General features: G+C 42.2%; 1 long non-coding RNA gene across 1 annotated transcript; it reads right to left on the bottom strand.

The window, feature by feature from the left end:
- Positions 1–9,109: 9,109 nt before the first annotated feature.
- On the bottom strand, positions 9,110–10,052 carry LOC139066285 (uncharacterized). Its single transcript, XR_011519216.1, has 4 exons — positions 9,735–10,052; positions 9,494–9,667; positions 9,345–9,422; positions 9,110–9,265 (listed from the first exon to the last, which is right to left on the bottom strand). It is a non-coding gene; the product is annotated as an uncharacterized lncRNA (long non-coding RNA).
- Positions 10,053–25,564: the final 15,512 nt, after the last annotated feature.

Raw genomic sequence — 25,564 nt, forward strand, 5'->3', positions numbered from 1 at the left:
ATATTTATATTGGGGAAAATAAAAGAAATGTATATTGGTTATGTATATTAGGTGGAAAATAGGGTAGGCTAAAATAAGCATTGCTTCTGCCTATTCCTTCTTTGGTTTAAATTCAAATTGTTAATATTGTTTTGTTTGAAAAGAAAAATTTTATGTTAATGCTATAAACCAAAATAAAGACCGAAAGAAAGAAGAAAGAAAGTGTTAAACGCCTTTAGTTTCACCATCAAGATCAAATATAAATTAATTAGTGTTATCAGTGATAACACTAATTAATTTATATATATATTAATCAGAATTATTATCGCGGTCGGCTGCCGCCAATTAATTTGCGGACCTCACAGTAAAAACAGGTTCACTCTGTGTGGATATTTCAGCTCCTTCCCAGTCATGGACCAGGACAAACTTGGTATCGATGGATTCGTGGTAATCTCAGGAATGGGAAGCTGCCACTGTTTTTCGTATAGCATGATGACACTGGTGTTAGAGGATTGTTATTGACTTGGTTAGATATTTTAAGCCTATTTTAAATTTCTTTATATTTGATCTTGAAAACGGACAACCTTATAATTTGGCTGATAATGCAGGGATTATAAAATTTAGAGTACATTACATTCACAGAGAGAACCTGGTTTATTTCATGTCATATGTATTTAATATATCAATATATATCAGTATTAGCAAAGCTTAACATCATGAACCACATGGCCCTTTAGACGCAGTAGCAGCAGCAGCAGGGCCCTCATTGTCTCCAGAAAGCACTGAGGAGATGAGACAAGGTGAGCTCACTCAGGGGCGGCGTTAGGCCCAGCTACTTGGGCTGAAGCCCCGGATGTTTTATGAAAAGCCCCGGATCTGAAACGTGGAAGTAACATGCAGTAACAAAGTCCAACAGAGAGGGAGCAGCTGGCAGTAGTTTGTATACAGCCTGCCTGAGCCTCCACCACTGAAGAAGAAGCCCTTCAGCAGCCAGCTTCTTCTGCAGTCTCTGCCTGAAATGCATGAGTGAAGATGGACATAAGGACTTTTTTTTAGACAAAAAGTACAATGACAGAACCCAAGCTTTGATGAGACTGGTGTTGACTCAGGTTTGTGAGTCTTATTTGAAAATATTTGTTGTGTTGCTGGTTTGCCTAAAGTTAGCTTCTCAGGTAAAGTTGCTGGAAAGTGAATATTTACTTTCATCTCACACTAAACACTAACAGGAACAATATTCTGCCCTGAATATGCTTAATATGTAGCTTTAGATTAAAAAATTATGTGGTACAAGACAAATATATATGATGTTGACTAGTGCGTGTCACGTGTGTGTGCGCGCGTGTTTGTGTGTTAAGCCCCGGATCTTCTTCAGTCCTAAATCCGCCCCTGAGCTCACGATACAATTAAGTTATTCAATTTACAAGCAATCATTAGCAACAGATTTATCTGAAAGGACATGTTAGGTTATATTTTGCTGACCTAATTCATGATCAATTTTGCTTGTGTGGTGTCTGTCCCCCTTGCAGCAGAGAAAGAGATAGAATATGTGAAAGAGGATGATGTAAGTGAAGATAGGGAAGGGGATGGTTGCTCTGAAGGTAGTGAGGATGATGAGGAGAGGCCAGAAGAAGAAGAAAGTGAGAGGCTGAGCAACACAGATGAGTGTCTGCCAGAGGATCCAGGACTATGGCCAGAGAAGCTCACTGGTCAACAAGGAGATACAGTTGTCAGAAGACTGGCGAATAAAAGTGATCAAACACCAGGAATCGACAAAATAACACCCAAATATATGGAGGGCAAGCCATTTCCAAATTATCTTCAATATGCTAAGTCAGCCAATGGGCATGAGAAGATAAGAAGAGACTGGCTTATTTACAGTGAAAGTGCAAAGGCTCTGTACTGCATCCCATGTCTCCTCTTGAGCTGCTTAATTCCATCTACAGGATGCAATTACAGAGCATTTTTGGAGAAGTTTGTATTGGACTGAGGATTTTTTGCACACTACCTGTGACTGTTGCTGGGGGTGAACGGGCTTTAAGCAAACTGAAACTGGTGAAAAATTATTTGAGATCAACAATGTCCCAGGATAGACTGAACAGCCTAGCTCTTCTTTCTATTGAAAGCCAATTAGCCAAAGGATTGGACTTTAAAGATCTCATAAGTGATTTTGCTAACATGAAGACCCGTCAGTGGGCATTTACTGGAAAATAAATTCCAGGATTAATGTTTGAACACATTGTTGGCAAATAAAAATAATTATATGTGAAGTCTGGGCATTTCACTTTTATTATGCTGGCATTTGTATTTGCTCAATATAGAGGTTAAACTGAGATCATATTTATTATCTTGTCTTATAGCATGGCATAAAATGTGTAAGAGAGATATTACACAATTGAGCATGGGGCCCACCTAGAAGACTTGTACCTAGGGCCCAGAATTTGGTGCTACGCCCCTGCCTTTAGCATTTCATATTTACAAAGGTTAATCCCTTGAATAACAATATACAGTATATTAACCTTAAAATGGACCACTCCTTCACTTTTTAACTTCCTTCCTTCCTGTCTCATTAATTATTTTCTTCCTTCCTAACTCCCTACCTTCTCTCTCCTTCCTTCTTCACACATGTAATCATCTAGCCTCAAGTAAGTTCTCAACATACTGGACAGTGTGAAGATATATGTCCACTCCAAAAGAGTCTGAATGTTGCAACGGATTAATGTTGTCCTGCAGTTCCAACATTTCAAGATCTGAAAGAGTACATGACAGGGACACTGATCCCAGGATGAGGTTCGGTCATGTATCCATTCTCCTCCCATTCAATCTCTGGTGTCGGTATACCCTGGAAAAGGAAAGTGTGTATGAGCATTGTGCATAATGAATCTCAAGAAAACACATTTAATAAAGCCCTATCATGACTTTTAACAATTACTTAACATCAATGATGTCAGGCAGAACCTAGCATCTCCATTATTTCATAAATTATTATTTTTTTAATTAATGGGCTACTTTTATGTTAAAACAGCAGTGAGAATATCACATCTGGAGGGTCTAATGCCTTGCATTTTGAACTTGCAGATGTGTCATGACTTTGTAATGTCATGACATTATAGTTGACAGTGTCCACTTCAGTAGAGGTGCACACAAACAGAACTGTAATTTCAATAGCCATTTTGTCTTGAATCCAAGAAGCATAGTGCAGAGGTAGATTATCAAAGTGTTGAACATTTGATTTTTAGTTAAGGATCAACTTGACATGTGATCAGTCATTTTAACAGAACATACATTTGCCCCTGGATCAGAAACAGGATTCAGAGCCTGGCCCAGATGCCACAGCTGATTTGGTGTCATGTTTTCCTCTGTCCTGATTGGATGGTTGTCCCACGCATCTCTAAAGACATCCAGGCTGGCCTGGATAGGAGACAAGAAAATATAGTGGCAACAAAACAGGTGAAGGATGTTACTGATGTCGAGCAAGTCTTGGTCTTCCAGAGAGTGCAGGATGTTGTAATATAAACCAGTAACACTCATGAAGACATCACGCCAGAGGCGCTCGATCCTGGATTTGGAGGGGGATTAAATAAAAGAAAATTATAATATACACACACATTTACATGTCCATACATCCGTTTTCAACTTGAGTTATCTCTTGAATGGTCGCAGGGGGACTGGTGCCTATCTCCAGCAGTCAGTGTGAGACGAAGGGTACACCCTGGGCAGGTCAACAGGCACACACACACACACACACACACACACACACACACACACACAAAGCTTCCAAATTAGGTTAAACTCACCGTTGATTGTGTACACTTTTTCCTGCAATGAAGCTGTTGGTGTCAGTTCCCTGAACTGAGAACATTAATTCTGCAACACCTACATTTTCTCCGCCATGATCTCCTCTCACCCTGAAACACACACAAAAAAAAAAACATTAGAATCTCGCTTCAAACATTTTTAATGCACATCTATAACAATCTACATCAACTTCAGTATCAGAAATTTCCTTATGTACCTTGCTACTAAGTGAGTAAACAATGTGGCATTATCAACCCTCTGCTGGGGAAATTTTTTTGAAAGAGGGAAATGTTCACCCCCCCCCAAATTTCACTATATGACCTCAAATGGCATGTCAGAGGAAAGCCATGCTCATTCACAGCTTCACTGAAGAAGGCAAGGTGGGTGTCTGCCCAGTTGTTGTCAGCTACCTTCAGGTACATGATCTATGTCATTCAAGCACAAACACTCTCATATGACACATTTTTATAGGGGCCAAAACAATCAATTACCAAATGAAAAGTACAACAGCCATACGATAACATGTTAGATAATTAAATAAGTTAAGATCTGATAAACTGTATTATTTGTGTCAAATCTCACAGGAGTGATAGATGCATATTTTACAGACCACTGCACTATACTGTTTTCATCCCTCTCCTGCCAGCTTGTTTTGAATTTCTGACCACCATGTATGTTACTCCCACATTCTCCTGTGACACTCAGAACTATTACCCATAATATAATTAAGATGCACTGATTTTGTGTATTCACTCATCGTGCAGGAGAAAACATGGCATGACAGACTATTCATGGAGATTCATGGGATTGTGTATCATATTCTTCCATTTAAAAATCAATATGGAGGAGTAAAGGCTAATGATTATTACAAGCCCTTACATTAACTGACTACAAATATGCCAAAAAAATAATGTGTATATTTTGGGATTTCTGAAAATCCCTTTGGTTTTTAGCCAACTGTTCCGGCCTGCAGCAAAGTTCTAACTGCCCGCTCCTGCTGGGACCCAATCCTATGCAGCCCTCTACTTCAAAATATAAGTTGTTAAAGGTATAAAACATATCTATAAAACAGAAGATAGCCAGAAAACACATTTGCAGCTGTTTGGTCCTTGACAATGAAAACACCTACCTTCCTTGAATAGCCGTCTATTCCCCCAAAGATAATAAAATTGTACCTGTTAAAACACAATTAAAAATGTAACTCCCAAAACAAAAAATAACATCTCCAATTACACACAGACATTACCTGATGAGCTTGTGATTGGTGTCAATGTGCACCATATACTTTGGGCAAGGAACTGTGTACGTCCTTCTCACTACACATCCCAGATGTGTCATTCGAGCAAGTACACCCGCACTGTCCACACGATGCATGGATGCATACAGTCGGTCCCACTGTACTCTATGTCCCTGGGCAAGTAGAGCACCTCGGACTACCCTGTACCCAGCATCTGGCATGTTGCTCTTAATTACTGTGATAAATGAATCTAGTTCCTCATCACTGCATTTACTGTATGTGGCAGATACAGATATATTGTTTTCAGACATCCGTCTAAATAGAGTTACTCTGGATACACCAAGGAGTTTGGTAATGACACTTGTTGGCAGACCCATTTCCACAAGGTGTTTGAGAGCCTCTCGCGACACCGCCAATCGTGGGCGGCCACGAGAACCTCTTTCAACGTGTACCGTTATTAATGTCTTTTGATTATCTCTTTCCTGCTGGATAATAGTATTCAGATCTGAAAGAGCAGAAAGTGACAAGCAAACTGTAGCCCTTCCCCATCAACAGGTTGCCTCTCCAAGATGCTTGACAGTCGATCGTAAAACCTCTGAAGGATGTCACGCCTCAATGATTTCTAGAGGAAAAAAACAAAACAAAAACAGAACAAATATGAATTGGATAACTGTTGGGTAATAGAAATAAAATAACAACTTCCAAATATCTTACGGCACTTTTATTTTTTTAACACTCCAGCTATGATAGTTTTAATAAAAAAAAAACATTTTTAAATAAGACCAACTGTAGATTCAAAGGTACATGAAATGATGAAGCAGTATTTCTGTTTATTATGTGCCAGAGCTCATTGGCCAAAATTTAAAGATGCATTTAAAAAAAAAATATTTCTTTAACTATTGCCCACCGCCAGCAAACATTTATGCACCGGCTCAGTCAGTGTCTGTCTCCTTATTACTGCACAGCCTAAAGCAGGGGTGTCAAACTCAAATTCACAATGGGACAAAATTAAAAACTGGGACAAAGTTGCGGGCCAAACTCAATATTTGTTTAAAAGTTTATTTACAGATGTCTTGTTATTCAATTGGAAAGAAACTTATTTTTGCATCTGAACACAGAATCTGATATGACCAAATTACACACGAGCAAGTGCATTTTAAATAAAACACATCACTCGTTACTTATGTCTCAATTTTTATTTACTCTTTTTACTCCTTACAATGTGTACATATTCAGTATTTAGATTGTTTTACCTTTTGGATATTTTAAGTTAGTCTGTTTTATGTTTTCTTTTAGTTTACTCTTTATTATGTTTTACTCTCCTGTTTGGCTCCTGTAATGAACGTTATTGCTGCTGTGACATCACAGTTTCCCCACTGAGGGACAATAAAGGGATTTTCTATTCTATTCTTCAATCTGTAGTCTGTCCAGTTCCCATTTTAGAGTAAGTTTAATCTTTTTTTACAGGCCAACAACAAAAACCAAAAATGGCAATTATCTTCTATGAAAATATCTCAGTTATTAACTTTCATGCTTTGGAGCAGAAAAAGTGCATGACAATTATATGTTTCAAGCTCAGTTCGCTCCACTCTGATGGTCACCTGTTCCAGCCAGATACCTTCTTTCTAGGCGTTCAGAGTCGGAAACTCGCTGAGTAAACTGGGCGCTTAGAGGAGTATCTTCAGTTGTTTAAGACTGAAGGTAACGCTGCACACACTGATTCTACTAGCATGGATGCTAACGATCGTAAACATAAAAGAGGGCTTGCTTCGTCTTGTGCGCTATCGCCGCAAAGCACTATGGGATTAATAGTCTTATCAGCAAAATCGCCTGGCGGGCCAGTTTTAATATTATATGTTTGATATTTGATTTCGCGGGACAAATAAAAATAGACCAAGGGCTTGAGTTTGACAACCGTGGCCTAAAAAATGGTACCTAGACACGCTAACTAAACAAATGTTCGCTTGAGTTTAGCTTGATGTTAAACTAGATGAAGAATGGACCAGACTTCACGTAACGTCTGGACTGAATTTAACATAAAACATTTTACTTGACCATGAAGAACACTTCTACTCATAATTCTATAACATTGCATCAATTACAACGAGGGAATAAGATAAAACTTTTACTCACAGATTGTGACCGGTCCATCCCGCTCTGCCGTGTGAACTGCAATGCGCATGCGCACAGCAGATCTGTTCCTTAACATAAGGAGCCATATGATTGGCTGAAAGCGAACAGCCCTGGCAGAATCATATATTTGATTGACAGATTCATTAGCCAATGGTGACGTTTGTTGACCTGCGACGTTAGTAGAGTCTCAAAATTCAGCACACCGATTTCTCTCACGAATGCAGGAAGGTTCACAAATGAGAAGCTGTTCGTGAATGCACCACACAGATTTCACTCACAAACGCGGAAAGGTTCACAAATGAGAAGCTGTTCGTAAATGCACATTCAGGAATTCGTATCATCTGTGAGTTTATATTACAAGTGTTCTTACAAATTATATTTGTGAACCACAGAGTGTGAACTTCAGAATTAGCGTGCATTTGTGGAAAATGTTGCGTGACTTATTTTTTCACATTATATTTATGAGTCAAAGATTGTGAATTTCCGAATGAGCGTGAGCATTTGTGTTCCTCCGAATTATATTTGTGAAACACAGAGTGTGGATTTCCGAATGAAAGTGTGCATTTGTGGAAAACGTTGTGTGACTTAATTCTTATTGAGACTGTTCTGGCCTCATATAAAAACAGCTGCAGGAACTCCAAAAGGGAGTGAGACATTGCAGTCTCTTCTTGTACCGGTTACCAAGGATGCTTCTGCTCATCTTAGAATTACAAGTTCTTGTGACATGATAGTTCCTGCCTAACAAGGCAATATATATATATATTTACCTTATAAGCTCATTTTATTATTCTATGCTATGGAAACTCGCTCAGATACTCAAGGCCTCTACACAAAGATCAATAGCTGTATATCTTCTCCTGCACCAGAGAAGGGAGGGTGCACATTCCATCTCCACTCAGTGCCTCTCGGTACCAGTGAATGTATCTTCTCCTGTCATGAATGTATCAGGATGTTCCTGGTAATCTCAAGGATGTATGTTCTAGTGATGTATTAAACTGTCCGCTAACAAGGCTGTTATTTTCACCTGTCATGATCATTGACGTATGTACATGGCAAACTGCGTATGTTACATTCCTGTACTCTTCAATAAAAATCAGCCGTTTCAGCAGAACGGCGAGAGTCTGTCCGGGGCGGCTGACGGGAGCAGGTCGCGGGACCTGCTGTTGCGGAGGCTCTCCCCCTCATGAGCGGTGAAAACAGTGACTGGACTTCTGATCATTTGTCTCCACATTCTGCCAACTCAAAAGGTGTTTAACTCCATCTTCTCCGTACCCGTGCTTGGTCTAACAGAAGAAAGACCAACAGATGCTAAAATATTGTCTAAGATCTCACTATCTGAAGCTAATTCATCTACTTCACTCAGTCCGCTTAAATCAAACCAGTCAGTTAACAGATTTTCGCAGGATGGATGAAGAGGGGGGGTTTCATTATCTAAAATTCGATCTAACAAATCTACGTTTAATTCATCATCTACTTCAAACAAATCTGAAAGGTCATCAAACCAATTTTCACTCATGATACAAAAGACATTAAAAACCTACTAAAAATGAAGAAAAAAAATCTGCGTCGTCCTTTTACAGAGCCAGAACTTGTTGCATCACATCCACCAGGCCGGAATTCACTTGCAGGAGCAAGTACCCAAGCTTCATCCTGTTTAATCTCTGAAGTGGCGTAAATCTGCCCCGCTTCTTCTTCTTCAACCGTTTTTCTGATGAAAAAATAAATAAAAATAAATAAAATGAACGAGCTTTTAATAAATTATATATATAAATTTAACTTACTCTGTACAGGTGCAGGAGGTGGGGCGTTCTCTTCGTCGGTCGTGGGTTGTTCTGAAAGGATAAAAAACATCATCTTTTTTACTTCAAAATTTAATATACTCTGTGGAGCTTTTTGTGAAACAGCTTACCGGCTGGCTGCTCAGGAGCACGTTCAGCGGTTTCAGAGTCGCTGTCCGATTGTTCTGAAAGAATAAAAATAATGAAAAATATGAACGAATCATCTTTGAAGTAAATAACCACCTTTTTATATATCTCTTACCCTGCGCAGGAGAAGGGGGAGGAGGAGGAGGAGGATGAGGTGGTGTGGGCGGAGATATTGAAGCGGCTGTCGGATGTTGTTCTGAAAGGATAAAAAACAACGGTAAATGTGAACGAGTCATCTTTGACTTATTAATCAGTTGTTTTTTTTTTATCGTTACCATCCGTCTGCGCATGAGAAGGGGTTGGAGGTGGTGGGGGCTGAGATATTGGGGGTGCGTAGGCCGTCGGCCGTTGCTCTGGAGAATAAAAACGATAAATATGAACGACACATCTCTGACTTATTAATCGCTATTTTGTAATCACTTACCAGCTTCGAGGATCGTCTGTGGCGTGATGGTCCTGTAACGAACAGCTTTCGCGTTCGCGTGTGATCTGACGGTCTGGCTGGGCTGATACGAATGTAAGACGGTTCGGCTGGTGGATGGAGGCGTGGTTGGGTAAAAGTTATCACTTCCGGGGTAAGGTTGAACCCCCTCCTTTTCTGTAAAATGAGATATTTCTCAGCTGAAGAAAAGAACGTTACGTATATATTTATAAAATCCACTCACTCAGATTCTCGACCGCACGATTAATTTTAGACAAATCATCCAGAGGGACCGGAGTTTTACAAGTTAATTCCTCAATAGGAATTTCTTCCCACTCGCCGTCCGATATGACAATAGCGTCTGAAAATAAAGATGTTAAACCAGAAAGAGAAAAAAAGATTTGCGTCTTAAGTTAAAAACTTACCCGTCATCTTAGCTTGTTACACCTCAAATCACGACTCCGAAAATGCGGTTTTACATTTTATACAGCTGTTTAAAAAAATCTTGAATAGAAAACGGTTGCGATTGGTCGAAAAAAAAATGTTTATAAACAATACATAGTCATTTACTTTGTTGTATAGGTAGACAAATGTCTGAATGGGTGTTTAGAGTTTTGTGTGTGTGTGTGTGTGTGTGTGTGTGTGTGTGTGTGTGTGTGTGTGTGTGTGTGTGTGTGTGTGTGTGTGTGTGTGTGTGTGTGTGTGTGTGCGTGCAGATCCAAAAAAATAATACCGGACCGGTTTTGTACCGGACATTTCTTCCTGAAATCGCTTATGAAAAATCTGTTGCGTTGTCAAGCCAATCTCACCATGTCTCAATTCGAACGTTGTTTTTAGCAGAGGAAGGCTATATTCAAAACACGTATCCATCGGTTCTTCTTCTTCGCTCGTGTGTAAATCCGTTTACGACATGCATGTGCCTTAGTTTAACTATTCTGAGAGGTATGACATTAAAGGTTTGACCAGAGGTACGTCTGCTCTGAGACTTTACTAATCCACCCCTCCCAAAAAACAAACCTCATAAACAGCTTTTTATTTATTTCAGCTGTTATAGGTCCTACAAAAAGGATCAAATCTTTTCTTTGAGGCAGGAAGCAATGTGTGTGTGTGTGTGTGTGTGTGTGTGTGTGTGTGTGTGTGTGTGTGTGTGTGTGTGTGTGTGTGTGTGTGTGACAGTGAAAACAAAATGTGACACTAAAGGCAGGAGGCGATGGTTAAGCTTTCACTGCTGATGATGACGAACCAAAGATGCTGTTCACCTAAATAGCTCTTTGAAACAATAGCAAGTCATTTGCTTTTGTGAATTGTTTCCATGCCGACTAGGTTAGAATGAACCAAATCTTTGTTTTAAAACTTTCCCGCCACCTGCAAAAAAAAAAGGAAGTCATTTGCTTTGTCAGAAGTCGCTGGCCGTGTAAAATTGTTTAGAATGAACTTTAAGAAAGCTCAACAGATCTTTGTTGAACCAACTTCCCGCCACTCTTTCAATTCAGCCCACCTGCAAAACAATACAGAGTCATTTGCTTTGTGAGTTGTCGACTAAAAGCGTCACACTGAGGTAAGGATCAACTTTTATTCTTATAGGCTTGAGTATGCAGGGTGCTTTACAATAGAACCATAAATGGTTTAGGATGGCAAACCATTGCTTTTCTGAAGTGAGAGAAATGTATGAATGGTGTTTAGAGTTGGTAACAGAGAGAGTCAGACATTTTCTGAAAGGGGAAAGTGCTTTAAATGTGTGTGTAAGTGTGTGTGTGTGTGTGTGTGTGTGTGTGTTGGCTTACAGCCATTAATTTGATGTGCTGCTGGACAGAGAGTTTTACACAATAGTTTTAGTTCTGGTCAAAAAGTGTCAGTGAGCTGCATGTAAATATTTACACATTTAAACACAAAGTTTAAGACTGAACATACGAAATCCAACGTGAACATCTGCCAGATGGCTGAGTAAATCAAAGAGAGTATTAATGACATAGACAATGTGTCACTCTGAAGAGTTTGTGTGTGTTCAGCAAAAGGCTGCAAAAGTTCTTGCATTGACTTCAGCTTATGCCACTCACTCGAGAGCAAGCAGACCATCCCATCTTGTTTGCTACTTCACAAACAGATTCTTTAACTTTGAGGAGACGTACAACCATTTCATAAGTACTTGACCAGCGTGTGGGGCTGTCATTCACAGCAGTTAGGCCGCACTCATCCACTGTCAGTGAGCCATGTCATGTTAGATATAAAAAGTCCCACGAGGTTAGACTGATATAGTGTGCCAGTAAGGGCTGGTAAATGCATTATAAGGGCTGCAGCGTCATCTTGGTGCTTCATGCATCTCCTCGTGGTTCATCATTTTTTCTTAGAGCTCGGCTTTTCACCATTCGGACAGATCTGAGCTTTTAAAGAGTTATACACAATAGGATTACACTCAGAAGGGAGGGGGCTGTGGGGTGTGTGTGTGTGTGTGTGTGTGTGTGTGTGTGTGTGTGTGTGTGTGTGTGTGTGTGTGTGTGTGTGTGTTTACAGCCTCTGATGATTCTTCCATTATTTGAGGTGCTGCTAGACAGAAAGTTTTACACAATAGTTTTAGTTCTGGTCAAAAAGTGTCAGTGAGCTGCATGTAAATAACACATTTAAACACAAAGTTTAAGACTGAACATACGAAATCCAACGTGAACATATGCCAGATGGCTGAGTAAATCAAAGAGAGTATTAATGACATAGACAATGTGTCACTCTGAAGAGTTTGTGTGTGTGTGTGTGTGTGTGTGTGTGTGTGTGTGTGTGTGTGTGTGTGTGTGTGTGTGTGTTTACAGCCATTAATTTGATGTGCTGCTGGACAGAAAGTTTTACACAATAGTTTTAGTTCTGGTCAAAAAGTGTCAGTGAGCTGCATGTAAATAACACATTTAAACACAAAGTTTAAGACTGAACATACGAATTCCAACGTGAACATCTTTCAGATGGCTGAGTAAATCAAAGAGAGTATTAATGACATAGACAATTTGTCACTCTGAAGAGTTTGTGTGTGTTCAGCAAAAGGCTGCAAAAGTTCTTGCATTGACTTCAGCTTATGCCACTCACTCGAGAGCAAGCAGACCATCCCATCTTGTTTGCTACTTCACAAACAGATTCTTTAACTTTGAGGAGACGTACAACCATTTCATAAGTACTTGACCAGCGTGTGGGGCTGTCATTCACAGCAGTTAGGCCGCACTCATCCACTGTCAGTGAGCCATGTCATGTTAGATATAAAAAGTCCCACGAGGTTAGACTGATATAGTGTGCCAGTAAGGGCTGGTAAATGCATTATAAGGGCTGCAGCGTCATCATGGTGCTTCATGCATCTCCTCGTGGTTCATCATTTTTTCTTAGAGCTCGGCTTTTCACCATTCGGACAGATCTGAGCTTTTAAAGAGTTATACACAATAGGATTACACTCAGAAGGGAGGGGGGCTGTGGGAACCGCTGGGTAACACAATAAGAAACTTCACACGCCATTACACACATTAGCCTATGACGTGGGGAATCATGGACATCTGGACGTTCAACAATACGCCATTGATGATGCGGCGTGGGGGGTCTAGGCCATCTGGACGATCAACAATACACATGTCCATTTGATTAATGATACGGAAGGGGGGCAAAGATTGAACAATACACCTGTCCATTTGATTAATGATAGGAAAGGGGGGCAAGGTCAAGGGTCAAATGAACAATAGGACTGAAAGGTCAAAGAACAATAGACCTGTCAAAAAGTTTGACGAAAGGTATCTTATAATTCTCTCTCTCAGGGAATTTAATTTTCAGTGTGACCGGGCTATGGTCAGATAATACTATACCAGGGTATTCTACATTCATTACCATAGGGGTCAAATTATTGTCTAACAAAAAATAATCAATCCTAGTATAAGTTTGGTGTGGCGGGGAATAAAAGGAGTACTGTCTAGCAGTCGGATTTGCATATCTCCATGGATCGAATATACCATATGTTTTACAAAAGGAATTAACACATTGAGCAGATTTACTAGTTACATTAACACCTAAGTACGTGTTATGGTTGGATTGCTGATTGGCTGCACCTGGCGGTAAGGCGTTTCCTGTTTCCTGTTTTCAGTGTTGCACTCCGTGTAGCTGTTTGGTGTTTGGGGCTCGCTAAATGTACTTGGATATCTCTGAGTTATTGTAGCACAAAAGCACGCTAAAACGCACATTTTCTGTTGTTCCACCTAGCTTTTAGGGAACCATTTGAGTCCGCACGCAGTTTATTTGGTACTAAACAGTTTGCTGCTCGTCCAGTTAGCTTAGCCTCAGCACGGCTATGGCTACTTCTGTCTCTCATTCTCCGTCTCCTATCTCTTGCTCTCTGTGTCAGATGTTTAGTTACTCCTCTGCCTCCTTTAGTGATAATGGTACGTGTAATAAATGTAGCATTTTTGTAGCTTTGGAGGCGAGGGTGTCGGAATTGGAGTCCCGGCTCTGCGCTGTTGAAAAACCTGTAAACAGCCGTAGTTACTGTCATGGCTCGAGGTAAGTGTCTAACCCAAGACATGCAGAATCAGCACACGTAGTCCAAAGCAGTAAAGTAAAATGTCTTTATTATAAAAACGGGAACTGAAACCGCACAGGGAAGTCCTGTGGGATGAGCAATACGGCTCGAGTCTCTGAGGTGCTCAGGTTAATCAGTAGAGGAGGGGAAGCCGGGGAGGACGCTGGGCAGAGGATGAGAGATCCAGGAGGGGTGAGGTAGCAGAGGGAAAGCCAAACAGGAACGGCGGAGGAGGATGGGACGTGATGAGTATGTTCCAGAAAACGAAGACAGCGAGGGTGAGTAGATGATGAGATGATCTTGAGCGAGACAAAAACAGGCGTAAGGGATAATCCAATTCCAAATCCAAAATACAATCCAAGGTCATAAATCCACTAGTCGAAGGCGAGTCAAAACACGAATTAACAAGATCAAAGTTCAGAGTCGAGTGGCTGGTGCTACCTAAACTGGTGCAATCATCCGGCAAAGTGATGTGTCTCCATCCTCCTTGTGAACCCGCGTCCCTGATTGGGAAATCTCCTGCAGCTGCCGCTCCCCCTGCTCCTCACCTGTGGAGAATTAGCTCAGAGTCTGGTGAGAGGAGAAGGTGTGACTCACCTCTGCCCAGGAACATGACAGTTACTTAGCTAGCGCGAGGCTAACTAGCTCAGAACAACCCCGTAGCGACCCTCCAGTGGAACCCGAGCAGCCGGGACCTCAGGCCGGCTGGGTGACGGTACGCAGGAAGCATAGAACCCAGCCCGTGGGCCACCACCAACCCGTCCACGTTTCTAATAGATTTTCCCCGCTCAGTGACGCACCCACTGACAAGCCGACTCTGATCATTGGCAGCTCCATAGTCAGAAACGTGGCATTAGAGACTCCAGCAACCATAGTTAAATGTTTACCTGGGGCCAGAGCGGGCGACATTAAATCTTATCTGAAACTGCTGGCTAAGGATAAGCGTAAATACAGTAAGATTGTTATTCACGCTGGCGGTAACGACACCCGGTTACGCCAATCGGAGGTCACTAAAATTAATGTTGCTTCGGTGTGCAAGTTTGCCAAAACAATGTCGGACTCCGTAATTTTCTCTGGCCCCCTGCCTGATTGGACCAGTGACGACATGTTTAGCCGCATGCTGTCCTTCAACCGCTGTTTGTCTAGGTGGTGTCCTGAAAACAACGTGGGCTACATTGATAATTGGAAAACTTTTTGGTGAAAACCTGGTCTGATGCGGAGAGACGGCATCCATCCCTCTTTGGATGGTGCAGCTCTTCTTTCTAGGAATATGGCCAGTTTTATTAGTCCTCCATGACAACCCAGGGTCCAGACCAGGAAGCAGAGTCGTAGTTTAACCCACCCCTCTGCAACTTCTGTACTGTTACCCACCCACTACCCCATAGAGACAGTGTCCTGCCCACGGCCAAAATCACACAGATTAAATATCAGGCTTAATAAAGCAAATCATGGAAATCTCATAAATATTAGAACAAATTCAACTGAGCAGAAAACTAGAAAAAATAAATGTGGGTTGTTGAACATTAGATCCATTTTTTCTAAGACTTTGTTAGTTAATGAGTTGATTTGTGATAATCAGATCTCTTTGCTCTCTCTTACAGAATCCTGGCTGCAGCAAGAGGACTATGTTAGCTTAAACGAGTCGACTCCTTCAAATTATTTAAATCATCACATTGCTCGAAGTACAGGGCGAGGAGGAGGAGTGGCAACCATTTTTCATTCGGACTTATTAATCAGTCCCTTACAGATTAATAGCTACAGTTCGTTTGAACATCTTATTCTTAGTTTTCCTAATCCAGATTGCAAAACTGTAAAACCACTCTTGTTTGTAGTTTTATATCGTCCACCAGGCCCTTACTCTGAGTTTTTGGATCAGATCTCTGATTTTTTATCTGATTTGGTGCTAAATACTGATAAGGTCATTGTAGTGGGGGATTTCAACATTCATGTGGACATTGAAAATGATTGCCTCAATGTAGCCTTTAGCAATATCTTAGACTCAATTGGTTTTACTCAAAGAATACATAGCTCCACCCACTCCTGCCATCATACATTGGACCTTGTTCTGACTTATGGCATTGAGTGTGAGGAAATAACAATCTTTCCACATAATCCAGTCCTCTCGGACCACTTTCTGATAACCTTTGAGTTTTTTATAACTGAGTTCTCAAGACATGAAAGTAAATTTCATTATAGTCGGTCTCTATCTGACAACGCTATTGCGTCTTTTAAATCAACTGTTCCATCTTTACTGTCCTCAGCATCTCAGAGGCATGTAGCAGAGGGCAATATTTTCAGTTCTAGCCCCTCACAAATTGATGCCTTAGTTCATCATGTGAATTCCTCTTTACGTGTGGCATTAGATGATGTTGCCCCTTTAAAAAAGAAGGTAATTAGGGACAGGAATTTGGCTCCCTGGTTTAACTCTCATCTTCGAGCCTTAAAACAAAACTCTAGGAAATTGGAGAGAACATGGCGCTCTACGCACCATGAGGAGGCCTACCTATCCTGGAAAAATAGTCTTGTGCTTTATAAAAATAAGCTTCAACAAACTAGAACTGCTTATTTTTCAGCATTAATTGAGGAGAATAAGCATAATCCTAAATTTCTTTTCAGTACAGTTGCTAAACTTACACAGAATCGTAGCTCTGAGCCATCTATTCCCTTAGCCCTCAGCAGCAATGACTTCATGGGATTTTTTACAAGTAAAATTAATTCTATTAGAAACAAAATCTTTAGCATCCTCCCTAATGCGATTTCTTCTTCCTCAGTAAGTGAGGCAGCTTCAGAGGTGACTCTAGAACCTCATCTGTGCTTGAACCGTTTTGATCCAGTTGAGCTTTCAGAGTTATCAAAAATATTAGCTTAATCTAAACCTTCAACTTGCATTTTGGATCCAATCCCAACCAAATTATTTAAAGATGCATTTCCTTTGGTTACTGCCCCCATTCTAGATATAATAAATCTATCCTTAGTAAATGGGTATGTACCACAAGATTTTAAGGTTGCTGTAATCAAACCTTCACTTAAGAAGCCTTCTCTGGATCCAGATGACCCAATGAATTACACACCAATATCTAACCTTCCATTTTTATCCAAAGTCCTGGAGAAAATAGTGGCCATCCAAGTATGTCAGCATTTAAACACTAATGCTCTGTTTGAGGAATTTCAGTCTGGTTTTAGAGAGTATCACAGCACTGAAACTGCATTAGTGAGAGTTACAAATGATATTCTCATGGCCTCAGATAAGAATCTTGTGTCTGTTCTAGTCTTGTTAGATCTCAGTGCTGCCTTTGACACAGTTGATCACAATGTTCTTTTAGAAAGACTTGAACATGTTGTAGGGATCAAAGGAACAGCGTTAGGCTGGTTTAAATCCTACCTGTCTGACAGATTTCATTTTGTAAATGCACATGACAAATCTTCTTCATACTCCAGGGTTACTTGCGGAGTACCACAGGGTTCAGTGCTTGGGCCAATGCTTTTTACTATATATATGCTCCCAATTGGTAAAATCATTAGACTGCATGGGATAAACTTCCACTGTTATGCTGACGATACTCAGTTATATTTATCCATTAACCCTGATGAACCTAATCGGTTGGGTAGATTACAGGCTTGTCTTGAGGACATAAAAAGTTGGATCACTCTTAACTTCTTGCTTTTAAATCAAGACAAGACGGAAGTTCTCATCTTTGGACCAGAAATCCAGAAAAGGAAATTGCTTAGCCAATCGCCTGACCTTAATGGCATTACATCAATCTCCGAGAACAAAGCAAGGAACCTTGGTGTTATCTTTGACCAGGACATGTCATTCAAATCCCAGGTTTCACAAGTTTGTCGGATTTCCTTTTTCCACCTTCGGAATATTGCTAAGATTAGAAGCATACTTTCCAGGAGTGATGCTGAAAAACTAGTTCATGCATTTATTACATCAAGACTGGATTACTGTAATTCATTACTCTCAGGAAGTCCACAGAATGTAGTTAAAAGTCTTCAGCTTGTCCAAAATGCTGCAGCTAGAGTTCTGATGAGAATTAAAAAGAGAGATCATATCTCTCCTGTCTTAGCTTCCCTACATTGGCTACCTGTTAAATTCAGAATAGATTTTAAGATCCTTCTTCTCACATATAAAGCTCTTAATAATCAAGGTCCATCATACATCAGTAATCTGATTGTTCCATATGTTCCTAACCGAGCACTTCGCTCTCAGACTGCAGGTCTACTGGTGGTTCCAAGAATATCTAAACTTAGGATGGGAGGCAGATCTTTTAGTTATAAGGCTCCTCTCCTGTGGAACCAGCTCCCAGCTTTAGTCCGTGAGGCAGACACTTTGTCTACTTTTAAGAATAAAAACATTTTTATTTGATAGGGCTTATAGTTAAAATCTGATGTTAGCCTAAATCTGGACAAGTTGGGGATTACAGGGAGGTGGAGTGTACAGTCGGTAAAGACGGCTCTCCCTTGCCCTGCCTCCAACATGCCTACATCTAAATAGGATAGGTTATCCAGAGTTAACTCTGTAGTTATGCTGCTATAGGCTTAGACTGCTGGAGGACACACTGACCACTTTTCACACTCTACTGCTTTCTTCTACAGTCTGCTCTTTAACTGTACTATTTTGTGCAATTTCAGCTGTTAACTTTATTTTCTCTGTAAGTGTTTTTCTCCCCAGAAGAAGCTACAATGACGTTCTGCCCAGCTGTGGTGGCCTCATGGAGGGGGCCATCGACTAGCACACTGCTGCTAACCACTAATACATTCTCTCTCTCCTGATAATAACTTTTTGTTTTCGTTGACTTTTGATGTGCTAATATTAGTTTATCCGTTTAATTATCCACTAGGATAAATACAATAAAGTTTATCTTTCACCAAATACAATATTTACTAAGACATCACAATATAGCTATAGACACATTACTTGTCTTGTGTGTGTGTGTGTGTGTGTGTGTGTGTGTGTGTGTGTGTGTGTGTGTGTGTGTGTGTGTGTGTGTGTGTGTGTGTGTGTGTGTGTGTGTGTGTGTGTCTGCCTGCTCTGTCTTCTCGATCCCCAGTGAGCCATGGAGGATGGCTGCTTATACTGAGCCAGGATTCTCTGGAGGTTTCTCCCTGTTAAAAGGGAGTTTTCCTCTCAATCAATCAATCAATCAATCAATCAATCAATCAACTTTATTGTCACTTCAGCCATATACGGTTTGTATACAGTGAGGCGAAACAACGTTCCTCCAGGACCAAGGTGCTACATGCAACATAAATTTACAACATGAAAAAAATATAAGAAAAATAAACTATCTAATTAAGGACAGAACATGAGTGTGTTCGCGTGTTTGTGTGCGTGAGTGTGTGTGCATGCATGCGTTTATCAGTCCATTCCCTTTTCGTTGAGGAGACGAATGGCCTGTGGGAAGAAGCTGTTGCACAGTCTGGATGTGAGTGCTCGAATGCTTCGGTACCTTCTTCCAGATGGCAGGAGTGTGAAGAGTGTGTGAGAGGGGTGTGACCAGTCAGCCACAATGCTGGTGGCTTTGCGGATGCAGCGTGTGGTGTAGATGTCCTTGATTGAGGGGAGGGAGACTCCTATGATCTTCTCTGCTGTTTTCACTATCCGCTGTAGGGTTTTGCGGTCAGAGATTGCACAGTTCCCAAACCAGGCAGTGATACAGCAGCTCAGGATGCTCTCAATAGTTCCTCTGTAGAAGGTGGTTAGCATCGTTGGTGGAAGCTGGGCCTTTCTCAGTCTTCTCAGAAAGAAGAGACGCTGTTGGGATTTCTTGTACAGGAAGCTGGTGTTGAGGGACCAGGTGAGGTCTTTGTCCAGGTGAACTCCCAGGAATTTGATGTTGTTGACGATCTCCACAGAGGAGCCGTTGATGCTCAGTGGTGAGTGGTCACTCCGTATCCTCCTGAAGTCAACAACCATCTCTTTTGTCTTGTCAACATTTAGAGACAGGTTGTTGACCTTACACCAGTTTGTTAACCTCTGCACTTCATCTCTGTATGCTGACTCGTCGTTCTTGCTGATGAGACCCACCAAGGTTGTGTCATCAGCGAACTTAATGATGTAATTTGAACTGTGTGTTGCTACACAGTCATGAGTCAGCAGTGTGAACAGCAGAGGACTGAGCACACAGCCTTGTGGGGCCCCCGTGCTTAGTGTGGTGGTGCTGGAGGTGCAGTTCCCGATCCGTACTGACTGAGGCCTTCCAGTCAGAAAGTCCAGGATCCAGTTGCAGAGGGAGGTGTTCAGGCCCAACATGCTCAGTTTTCCGATCAGTTGCTGGGGGATGATCGTGTTGAATGCTGAGCTGAAATCTATGTACAGCATTCGAACATGTGTGTCCTTCTTGTCCAGGTGTGTGAGGGCAAGATGGAGTGCAGTGGAAATGGCGTCATCTGTTGAGCGGTTATGGCGGTATGCAAATTGCAGTGGGCCCAGTGAGGGGGGCAACAGGGTCTTGATGTGTGTCATGACTAGCCGCTCGAAGCACTTCATGATGGTGGGTGTAAGTGCAACAGGACGGTAGTCGTTGAGACAGGACACAGAAGATTTCTTGGGCACTGGGATGATGGTGGCGGCCTTAAAGCATGTGGGAACAACGGCACTGCTCAGAGAGATGTTGAAGATGTCGGTGAGAACATCCACCAGCTGTTCAGCACATTCCTTTAGCACTCTGCCCGGGATGTTGTCTGGACCAGCAGCTTTACGTGGATTGACTCTGCGTAGAGTTTTCCTCACCTCTGCTGTAGTGAGACACAACACCTGGTCGTCCGGAGGAGGGATTGACTTCCTTGCTGCCACGTCGTTCTGCCTGTCGAACCGAGCGTAGAAGTTGTTCAGCGCATCAGGGAGGGAGCCGTCACCATCACAGGCAGGTGTTGTCGTCCTGTAGTTGGTGATGGCTTGTAGGCCCTGCCACATTCGCCGTGTGTCGCCGCTGTCCATGAAGTGCTTGTGGATCCTCTGGGCGTGTGCGCGCTTCGCCTCTCTAATGGCCCGAGATAGTTCATTTCTAGCTCTGCTGAGCGCCACCTTATCTCCCGCTTTGAAGGCAGAGTCTCTGGTTCTCAAAAGTGTGCGCACTTCCGCAGTAATCCACGGTTTCTGGTTGGGTCGTGAGATGATGGTCTTGGAGACAGTGACGTCATCGATGCATTTGCTGATGTAGCTCGACACCGATGACGTGTACTCCTCCAAGTCAGTAGAGTCGCCGTAAGTTGCAGCCTCCCTAAACATGTTCCAGTCAGTGCACTCAAAACAGTCTTGAAGAGCAGAGGTGGCTCCTGCCGGCCAGGTTTTCGCCTTCCTCAGAACCGGTTTTGCTCGCTTGACGAGTGGTCTGTATGCTGGAATTAGCATGACAGAGATGTGGTCTGAGTAGCCAAGGTGGGGGCGGGGCTCTGCCCGATATGCGCCGGGGATGTTTGTGTGAACCAAATCCAGCGTGTTTACCCCTCTCGTTGCAAAGTCCACATACTGATGGAATCTAGGAAGCACTGATTTGAGATTTGCATGGTTGAAATCTCCAGCAACAATGAACAGTCCATCTGGGTGTGTGTTTTGCAGTTCGCTGATGTTTGTGTACAGTTCTCCTAACGCTTCCTTAGTGTTAGCGCCAGGTGGAATGTACACTCCGATAATGAAAACAGTGGTGAATTCCCGTGGTAAATAAAATGGTCTGCATCTGACAGTCACAAACTCCACCAGCGGTGAGCAATAGCGAGAAGCTAGCAGAGCGTTCTTGCACCATTTCTCGTTGACGTAAACACACAGGCCGCCACCGCGAGTCTTGCCGCACAGAGCTACGTTTCTGTCGGCTCGAAACGAGGCCATCCCGTCCAGCTGAATAGCGGCGTCCGGTACTCTGTCGCTGAGCCATGTCTCCGTGAAAATATAGACACAGCAGTCTCTGGCCTCACGCTGCGTAGCCTTCTGGAGTCGGATGTAGTCCAGTTTATTATCCAGGGAGCAGACGTTGGACAAGATGATGGACGGGAGAGCTGGCCGGCTAGGGTTTGTTTTTAGCCTGTGACAGATTCCCGCCCGCTTGCCGTGCTTACGCTTCCTCGCGCATCGCTTCCGATGTCCCCTCCTCCGGACGCCAGCATCAGGCAGCGATGAGGCATCGATGAGGCATCGAGGCCTGGTGCGCGGAGGCCTGGAGGCCTGGAGGCCTGGTGCACGGAGGCCTGGTGCGCGGAGCAAGCCGAGTTCTCGTAGCGTTTCCCGCAGCTCCTCTTGGATATCGTTGTCCGGGTTTTGAAGGTAGCAAAGTGTCTGGCTGCTGTATGTACAGGCACCAGTACCGACGATATCCATAGTAAAAAATAAGAAAAATAAGATAAGATAAAAAACCATGATACACAAAAACGTAGGCACCATTTGGCTCCGGAGTGGCCGCTGCGTGCTACTGCCGCGCCGCCATTTTCTTTCTCCACTGTCGCTGCATGCTTGCTTAGTATGAGGATTGCTGTATAGTCACTGACACTAGTCAGTGACTTGATGCAATTTGCTGGGTTCCTTATATAGGAAACATTATTTCTGATTGGCTTAATGAACTGTGAATTGGAATGTTTATTATGTGAAGTGCCTTGAGACGACTCTTGTCGTGATTTGGCACTATATAAATAAACTTGAATTGAATTGAATTGAATTGAATTTACTTAACACATTAAGTGTTGGGCTAGAGCGGTCCAAAGTTAAATCTAGGACACAGTTCAGGTCTCCCCCCAAAATCAGATTATGTGTGTCCAAATTAGGTAGTAGTGAAAACAAATCCTTAAAAAATTGAACATTATCCCAGTTGGGTGCGTATACATTTGCCAACACTACCGGTATATTGAATAATTTCCCAGCTACAATAACATATCGACCATGTTTATCTTTTATGGCAGATGTTTCTATGAATTGTACATTCCTGTGTATAAGGATGGCCACTCCTCGACTCTTACTATCAAAATTTGAATGATAAATCTGATTAAATCCCCCCCTACACAGTTTGAGGTGATCCCTATTTAACAGGTGTGTCTCTTGCAAATATACTATCTCTGCTCCCTGGTCTCTTAAATACGAAAAGATCTTACTCCGTTTTGCCGGCTTATTGATCGCCCTTACGTTCCAGCTCATCAAATTTGTGCCCATTCTGCTCACATCCATGTTTGGTGCCATGCCAGGAGTCCACAGTCCAACATGCCCACTACGTTCCTATACTGTCCACTATCTGGATCACACCCTGAAGATCTGGCAGCTAAAACAAAGAAAATAAAAGGGGGATGTCTGGGAAAAAACGGGAAAGCAACACACACACACATGCACAATTAACACATAACACAATACAAATATGAACATAAATCCAAACGCAGTGCTGTTTAACAAGCACTCTCGTGGCCAGCCGGTCCACCTTCTCCTACACACCAAGCCTACCGTGTGTGGCTCCGAGCAAAATATCCCATGGTTCTAAAAATATAATATCACCCCAATAGGGGGAGCTCGTAACCCAAAAAAAATATTTTTTTAAATAAATAAATTAAAACAAAAACCTTTGAGAAGAAAATACAGTAATACAAAAATAACTTGTACTAGTGGCGGCCCTTTAGTTCCCCCCTCTTTTCTTTCATAAATAGTATAAAGCAGGGCCACAGCATTTCTTAAACTATTTATTCAAATGTAAAGCAAGAGAATGAGATGTTACTTTGTCAGCATTGTAAAATCTAACCAACAATATCCTTCCTAAGAGTTTTAAGTCCTTACACCAGTGTAGACCTTATACTTAGCCAAACTCAGACCAGCCCATATACTTCACCCAGAGATCAGTGTCTTCTTGATGAACTCCATGGCTTCTTTTGGGCTCTCAAAAGTTCTCGTTTGTCCTCCCTCTGGTGTAATCACCAGCGTTGCCGGGTAACGGAGCCCATATCTGACCCCCCCGCAGGTACGCAGGAGGTTCCGTGCTTCTTTGAAGGCTGTTCTCCTGTCGTTTACTTCCTGGGTGTAGTCTGGAAAGATGTGAATCCGTCCGTTCCGACCTTCTGGTGTTCTCTCCATTTCCCTCGCCTTCTTCAATATCTCCTCCTTCTCCATGTAGTAGTGGCATCTCACCACGAACGCTCTCGGTGGAGCCCCGGCTCCGTCTCGTCTCGCACCGAGTGTTCGGTGTGCTCGGTCAAGCGTCGGTGTCACTGATAGCCCCAGTTTTTCTTTCAGCAGTCCAGCTGTGAACTCCGATGGCTTCTTGCCTATCTCAGCCCCTTCCCTTACCCCCACGATGCGTATGTTGTTTTGTCGCGATCTTACTTCGAGGTCCTCACTCCGTCTCCTCAGCTTCAGTATCTCCTTCTCCATTTCCTTCAGTTTCATCTCCATGCTGGTTATACTATCAGACTGGCCGTTCAGCGTGTCATCCACTTCTTTCTTCCGCGCTTCCATCTCGTTAGCCAGACTGATGTTCGACTCTTTTATCAGCCTCACCTCCTCACATAGCAACTCAAATTGAGCTTTAGTGTTATCTTCCACTGACTTAGCCCACTTTTCCATCTCAGCTTTTGCCTCTTTTCTTCCCTTTTCTATTTCCTCTTTGCATCTCATGATCTCGGTTTTTGTCTCATCTCTGTATTTCGTAATCCCAGCATTCGTTTTTTTAATCTCAGACATCATGTCTTGAGCCCACTGAGGCATGTCGTCAGCGTGTGCTGGGCTAGCATTAGCTTTGCTAGCCGCGACGGCAGAATTGCTGTCTGCGTGCAACTTTTCCACGCCGGCACGGGTCTGTCGGTTGGACATTCTCGATCCTAAATTGACCCGTGAGCACCTTCGTTCACTTCAAAGCACGAATCGCAGTAAACGAGCTCCTCAAAAATGGTAGCAAACTGACAATATCACTATTTTGACTACTTTTGCACGGAGCCTCCACACGCACGTCCTCACACGGCCAAGCACATCCGGAAGTCCCCTCTTACCAAAGGTAGGTCAATTATAGGCAACTTTAAAAGGCCTTTATTTTGAAACGCAACATCAGAATGTTTTGATATTCATATGGTATCACTGTGGGGTTGTATACTGTTGATCTAAAGTGGAAGTACCCTGTGGAAACAGCAACTTTCCATTTTAGAGCATTTTGAAATCGTTAAAGGTAGGTCAATTATGGGCAACTTTAAAAGGCCTTTATTTTGAAACGCAACATCAGAATGTTTTGATATTCATATGGTATCACTGTGGGGTTGTATACTGTTGATCTAAAGTGGAAGTACCCTGTGGAAACAGCAACTTTCCATTTTAGAGCATTTTGAAATCGTTAAAGGTAGGTCAATTATAGGCAACTTTAAAAGGCCTTTATTTTGAAACGCAACATCAGAATGTTTTGATATTCATATGGTATCACTGTGGGGTTGTATACTGTTGATCTAAAGTGGAAGTACCCTGTGGAAACAGCAACTTTCCATTTTAGAGCATTTTGAAATCGTTAAAGGTAGGTCAATTATGGGCAACTTTAAAAGGCCTTTATTTTGAAACGCAACATCAGAATGTTTTGATATTCATATGGTAT

Source organism: Nothobranchius furzeri, chromosome 2 (genome assembly GCF_043380555.1).
Source record: "Nothobranchius furzeri strain GRZ-AD chromosome 2, NfurGRZ-RIMD1, whole genome shotgun sequence".
Lineage (NCBI taxonomy): Eukaryota > Metazoa > Chordata > Actinopteri > Cyprinodontiformes > Nothobranchiidae > Nothobranchius > Nothobranchius furzeri.